The sequence below is a fragment of the Myotis davidii genome, unplaced genomic scaffold (assembly GCF_000327345.1).
Source record: "Myotis davidii unplaced genomic scaffold, ASM32734v1 scaffold1494, whole genome shotgun sequence".
In the NCBI taxonomy this organism is placed as follows: domain Eukaryota; kingdom Metazoa; phylum Chordata; class Mammalia; order Chiroptera; family Vespertilionidae; genus Myotis; species Myotis davidii.
The window spans coordinates 4,938,715-4,945,163 of record NW_006286246.1 but is presented as its reverse complement, the minus strand read 5'-3'; positions in this window follow the sequence as shown (position 1 = coordinate 4,945,163).

The following is a 6,449-nucleotide window of genomic DNA, read 5'->3' as shown; positions in this document are numbered from 1 at the left end:
TGCTTTTCCCGTGCCTGTGAGCAGGGCTGCTGCTGGGCTGGGAACGTGTGGGTCTGACGCCTGCCGACAGGAACAGGGGCGCTGCCTCCGGGGTTATGACACTCTGTGCTCGATGCCTTCGCTCAGGTGAGCTCGCTGCCGGCTCTGTGTGCGGAGGTGTTCTCAGGCTGTTACTGACCCCACTGCACAGTGGAAATTGATGCTGTGAAAACATTTTTGCTTCATGCTGCATGCGATTTGTGGAGAAGATAGCCACCTCCGCTTTGATCCGACAGCTTCTGATTATTGTGAAAGTGGATCAATGAAACTCCCATTTACTCGGGGACATTAGAAAAAGAGATCTGCTGATCAGAACTGCCTTCGAACCACTGTTTCTGGCAAAGCAATTTGCATGCCTGGGGTACCTGGCACCCGGGTGGGGATGGGGGACTATTGATGTTAGGAGGCTGGGCAGTGGCTCATTTCTGTCACATGACCTTTGACAAGTCATTGGATCAATTCTTAGCTTCTTTATCTGTAAAGCGACTCTGACAATTCCCAAAGGAATCCTAGCCTGTCCTTGCTATTGCCAGATGGTGGGGATTTAGGTGATGCCGATGGAATTACTCAGGAGTACAGCACTGTGTGTGACAAGGAGCCACAGTGTAGAACACAGACCACCACCGGCTCACAGGCTCATTCAGTTCTGCTGGGGCAGCCGCTCGTTTATCCCCGGCTGACCCTCTGAAAGACACACTGAACGTCCTGATTTTCCTCTCCACTTGTATAGAAACCATCAGCTCCTTAGATAACGTGGTTCGACTCTGACATGACAACAGGAACCTTTCTGCTCTAGTTCCTGTCACACCCTTTCAAGGTGTTTCATATTCTGAGCCTGTCTGAGTTTATCATGGGGTGCGGGGGAGGGTGAGCTATGCTACCTTTGCGAAGTGCTGAGGATTGATTTTGTATCCTCTTGAACACATGCTTCCAGGTCCCAGTCTGCCAGGGCTGACAGGCAGACCCTGCGAGACGAATGAATGGATGACTCTGACACATGTTTTTGTGAAAGAGAGGCTAAGGGATGGCTTGGCTAGAGGAACCAAACAGCCCCGTTTGCCTGCCTCCTTAGGCTTTTTTTTTTGGTAACAACAGCTTGTACTAAAATTAACTATTAGATACTATCAGCCGGGTAAGCATCCTTGAGAAGACACATGCATCTGTATGGACGTTTTGAAGTCTAAATATAAAGATTCTATAAAACACCCAGAGGCTCAGATGTGTTTGGAAAAGTCAAGGCAGGGGCTGCCGCCTTTGGCAAGGCCCCCCTAGAGGCCCCCGACCTTTCGGAGATTTCTCCTTACAGACTTTCCAACCAAGGCCCTCCCGTGCTTCCCCACACCAGTCATGGCCACTGGCATCAACTTTTGGATGACTTCATCCAAGGACACAGTTCTGAAGATGCTCCCCCAAATTCCTGTCCTCCTGTTGTTTAATTAAACACTAGGCACTGCTCTGAAGGGACTTGGCAGATAGAATTATGGCTACTGTAGTAGGTCCTCGGGTTATGTTGGAGATTGGTTTCTACAGCATGATGTAACGCAATTTTCACCGTAAGTCGGAACCCACCTACATAAGCACCTACGTCACTCACATGGAGCACACACACACAGCAGTAATGAAGTGAAACAGTAAAAAAAAATTTAAAAGAAAGAGAACAACTCCTGACCTTTACTTGTGGTAAATACAGTAAATAATAAAAAACATAAAGGACATATGTACATACGTCAAAATGACGGAACTATTTTTTATAACTAAAAGGGAGATGGCGATGTAACCACAAAACCACGTACATTGAGTCCGACATAACCCGAGGACTATCTGTAATCGGCTGACCTTAGATTTGATGAAATCCAATAGGAAACATGTCACAGGTGCTGCTATTGGTGAGCCTGGTGTAATCACAGAGGCCTTGAAGCAAAGGAGGAAGGGAGACCAGAGGCAGGGGAGAGAGACCAGGGAGGCTTTGAAGACAAAGGGCCAGGAGCCAGGGCAGGGCGCAGCCTCCACCAGGTGAGAGCGACCCCTGCTGACAACCCGGAACCGATTTCTGCCAACAACTGGGAGGAGCCTGGAAGCGGGTCCTCCCAGAGCCTCTCTGAGGAGGGGAGGGCGGCGTGCACCTTGACTGTGGCCTTGTCAGACCTACGCACATTACCCGGCTGAGCCCACGAATGGTGAGACCACAAACACCCACTGCCTCAAGCTGCACGTTCATGGTGGCTCATTATAGCAGCAACAGGAAGCTAATACCCCAGCCAGCCAGCCAGCAAATAGCGACCGAGCTCAAAGACTACCAGGAGCCATTCCCGAGCTGGTGATAAGCTGTGATTACGACTCAGTTCTGTTTGGATCCTTCCCGGGTCAATTTTCTTCCCCCCTTGAATATGGTGCTTTAGTGCGAGCGTTTGCGGTCCCATTCATAGTCACGCTGAGATGGCGACGAGCCAAACGGCTTTCCATTCGGGACTTACTGAGGCCCCGCCTCTGCTTCCTCCCAAATACCTACATTTCACCTTTAATTTATCTCTTGCTCCTTGAAGTTCTCTTTACCACACACCGAAACATGAATGATGTCACAGTAACGTTTCTACAAACAAGGAGGTAGCTGAGCCATAATAGCAGGATACTTGCCCGTAATTCTCCTATTTTAATCTTTGTTTTTACCGGTTTGGGTATTTATTGATAGACATCAAGGCTTTTGAGAAGTTTGTAGTTCCTCTAACTGTTAGTCAACTGGTCACGTCCGAGCAGAGGAGGAGCTGGGAGACACGCAATCATACACGGTCACTCCCTCCTCACGTTCAGGAAGCGCAGGCGGGAGTTCTAGCACCTTCCTCCACACGCCTCATCCCAAATAAGCACCCAGATGCTTCCAAACCTAATAACCTAATGACTTCAAAAGAATTTTGAAGTAAATTTCTAAAATGTCAATCCATAGACTCAAAATTGTACAGAATTCCATGGAGAATAAGGCTTGATTGCAAAATTAAATGGAAAGCTCTGGAAATAGCCTGTATACAAGTCAATTACGAAACAGAAAAACTACAGATTTTTGGGTAAACCATCAGCTCTGCAAACTTCATCAGCATTGTAAGGGCCGTGAGCACAGGTCCCGCAGAATCGGAAATATCTAGGAGGACTTAAACCCCATTGACCAAGAGCACTTAGGTTCTCACACAAGTTCCTTTAAAATAATTGTTTCTATTTTTTATTGAATTTCAGGGTCAAAGAACTGATACAGATATTCTAAAATTTTGTAAATTTGGCACATTCTCATTACCTCTTTGTTTCTTTGATGTTTATAGAACCTTTATCCTTAATAACCTCAAACTAAGCAGCCCACTGTTCACCCACAGTAAAACGGATACACAAATCGCAGGATATTTCTACAGTGGAATACTGCACAGCAACAGAAAGGGATAAAGGATGCAGCAGCAACAACGCTCCTAGAGACGTTCTTTTCCATTAACACAACCTTTATTTGCAGATTAAAATGAACACCTGTAGAGTTTTAAACCCACAGGACTAGGATTCTCTATGTTTTAATGTGTCTGAACTGAAGTTTAAAAGTTTACCATCGTTTCTATGGGCTTTTACTAACCTCTAGAGGCCTATGTCCCAGGGCTACGCTAGGAAGTCTAAGACTATTTGATTCCCATACACGGGAACATGCCGTGTCATGATTACCCATGCATATTCCATGACGTCAACACGCTACTGTCGGAGCCGCTGATACTCGCAGGACCCACCGCGAGGCCCACCCGGAGAAACAGGGCCACGACAGGGCCACCGGCAGCCCCCGCCCGGAGCCCGCATGGCAGCTGGCCACGTTCGGGGCCGTTCCCCGGCCCCCGCTTCTCATGTGCAATGCCTGCCCTCAACTTTGCGCTCGTCTCTGAAGGCTGTAAACTGAACGTTCCTGTTGCCTTAATTTTATGCGACTGTTAACAGCACTTGTGGACGGACAGGGGAAGGAGAAATTGCTGTTCTGGAAGCTCTTCGCTCTCTTTCGCCCCAAAGCAGTCCCTCGGAGGCGCCCTGAGTTAGACACCCCGATTCGCAGTTCGGAGGAAGGGGAACAAGGCCGCAAGCTGCCACACATGTGTGGGTCTCCCACCCGCACCCCGATCTGGTAAGCCCTGCCACTCACACGCAGGCTCCCTTTGTAACCATGACCCTCCCCCAAACATCGGCACGGGTCCGAGCCCGGAGGTTATGGCAGGAAGGGGTGGATTCGAAACCCAGTGGCCCGTGAGTGAACCCCATGTGGCCACCTACCTGGCCTTTGGCAACCAGCGAGTGACGGTCCTGTGAGACAGAGGGGGGTCGCCACTGGGGGACCAGAGGCCACCTCACTCACAGGCCGAGTCCCCCAACAACGGACACAACACACTCAAGCCCCTGCAGTACCGCTACATGGTCATTCACACAGGACTGCCACCTTTGTATGTAATATCACGTGATAACAGACACACAACACTGCAGATGTAGATACTAGTACAGCTGTGGGCAGTAATGGCTGCCTCCTTTACTTCCCAGACGCCGCCAGCCTCCTGTGAAGGGCTCTGGGTACATTACCTCGAATTGTCACGCGGACCCGGCAGGAAAGGCCTTGTTACCACCGCTCTGTGCTGAGAACGTGCAAGTTCAGGGAAGCGACGGGACCAGCAAAGCGCATCTCTTCGGCTCCGGATGCTGCTCTCTAACCCGCGTTATAACTCTCACCTCAGACTCGTCTGCTGTGGCTCTTTTTAAGCCGTGGCCGCATGGAACCTGCGCACATGTCAGTCATAGACAGGGCTGCCCAGGCACTCCTGCTCCGGATCGGGCGGAGACCGAGGCTGGCTGTGCGTTTGCGCACACGGGGTCGTGCGGATGGGGACAGCTGGCTGCAGGTCCTGGGACACACCTTCCTGCCGCCCACCTCCCATCCCCGGGGCGCCTGCCTGCACCCTGGCCCGGCCCTGCTGCCCAGCCCCTGACGTTACAAAGGACAGGAAAGCACAAGGGGGCGGCACTGGGATCGGGCTGACGCTGTGCTTTGAGGGACAGACAGAGAACAGGCCATGGCGTCTGAGGAACATTCTCTCCTTCATTCTTTTCCTCTATCCCTGTCATACCCGGCCTCATTCTCGGAAAGGTTTTGTTGTGAGACTTGAAAGAAGTGTGTTTGAATCTGAATTTAACAAGATATTGATTTACACGAGAGAGGAGAGAGGTGAGGAAACAGAAATGTGGGACATTGTCCTCACATACATTGAAATTGAAGATCAAAGTCTTTTCCAATGGGACATGCTGGAAATGTCTAATATAATCTTAATTGTAAATAGAGATATCTGTTACTGAACACATCCGCTTAAGTAAAACAGGTATGTATGGTACTGTGACTACGAATAAATATCCATCATCATAAAAGGGGATTTATTAAACGCAGTTAAAGCTAAATGACCTTGGCAGTGAAAATACTATTGTCGTCGGAAACCCTGTGATACGCTCCTGCTAGTCGAACCGGGTCTCTGGTCACACGGCCCCTGTGAAGAGCAGCTTTCAGCTTTACAACTGAAATGCTCCCATTTCATAATGTGGCCCCTGGGAACAGAGCCCACCGCACTGTACTGACAGGCTCCCGAGAGGAGGAGAAAATGAAGCAGAAGCTAGTACTGTTTTCCCCCTCAAATGTCAGAAAGATAGTCACCAGGAAATGGTTGAATGCCTCTTTTTTATATTTCCTTGAGGAGGAGGGAGATGCTAATTGTCCTTTGAATATCACTCATTTTATGCAAGAAGATGCAAAATGATGCGTAGGTTTTAGTCCCAGATGCCCAGTGCTGTGGTGGCAGAGGGACCCCCGGCCGGGGCGGGAAGGGGTGAGCGTTCAGTTTCCATGCGGCGGGTACAGAAGCGAATGTGTACAGGGAAGGAAGGCTTGGAAGGATGGGAACAGTACGTGAATCATGGGGTTCCAGGTGGGTTGTGGGGAACCCACTTGAGAATGTTCACTGCAACTGAGACTTTTGGGGGTGGCTGTGCCTAATTTTTTCAATTCTTTTATACCTGCACTCTGTCATCTCTAGCTCTCTCTCATCATTTCTATCTCTGCTATCTCTATCTCTGTCATCTTTGTCTCTGTCATCTTTATCTCTAGCATCTCTATCTCTAGCATCTCTACCTCTAGCATCTCTATCTCTATCTCTCTCTATCTCTATCTCCCTCTATCTCTATCATCGTTATCTCTATCATTTCTCTGTCTCTTGTTAATTAGCATCTATAATGGATGTCCTTAGGGTTCCGTTTATGAACCATAATTAAACAGTATGCACACATGGACTCATTCCCTAACTCCCTGGGTATCTGATGACACCTTTCAGAATAACACAGTTCTGAATCTCAAGAATGTTGACAATTAT